Source organism: Myotis brandtii, unplaced genomic scaffold (genome assembly GCF_000412655.1).
Source record: "Myotis brandtii unplaced genomic scaffold, ASM41265v1 scaffold436, whole genome shotgun sequence".
Classification (NCBI taxonomy): Eukaryota; Metazoa; Chordata; class Mammalia; order Chiroptera; family Vespertilionidae; genus Myotis; species Myotis brandtii.
The window spans coordinates 3,452,217-3,452,531 of NW_005366679.1; the positions used below are offsets into that span (position 1 = coordinate 3,452,217).

At 67.0% G+C, this 315-nt stretch overlaps 1 protein-coding gene across 2 annotated transcripts in view; it reads left to right on the plus strand.

Moving 5' to 3' along the window:
• The window catches only part of TIPARP (TCDD-inducible poly(ADP-ribose) polymerase), a 35,478-nt gene that overhangs the window by 6,450 nt on the left and 28,713 nt on the right, over positions 1-315 (plus strand). Inside the window, exon 1 of one of the 2 annotated variants that reach the window (XM_005874429.2) lies at positions 33-214. The exons of the other annotated variant lie outside the window; for it this stretch is intronic. The gene's annotated coding sequence lies outside the window, so the exon portion shown is untranslated. Of the gene's footprint in view, positions 1-32; positions 215-315 lie in introns of those variants that run through there. 2 annotated transcript variants of the gene reach the window in all.

Genomic DNA, 315 nt, shown 5'->3' on the forward strand with positions numbered 1-315 from the left:
CCCAGAGCCAGCGGGAGGCATGGTGGCCCGGGGAGCCTTCCGGCCGCCCCGCGTTCCGCCTGCAGCCCAGAAGTTAGCAGGCTGTGTTCGGATTAACTTTGAAGGCGCGGGAGTCCTCGTCGCCCTTCCCGAGAAGCGGCGGCCACTTTTCCCCGGCGCTTCGCGGGGCGGTTCTGCGATCCTGCGAGACCCGCGGAGCGATCCTCTGGGGAAGGTCGGTTGAGGGGGTGAAGAGTGGACTTGAAGGCCCCGTGTGTGGCTTCTGGGATGGAGGGGATCCCGGGCCGGGGAGGAGGCTAGACTGAGGGGTTTTTT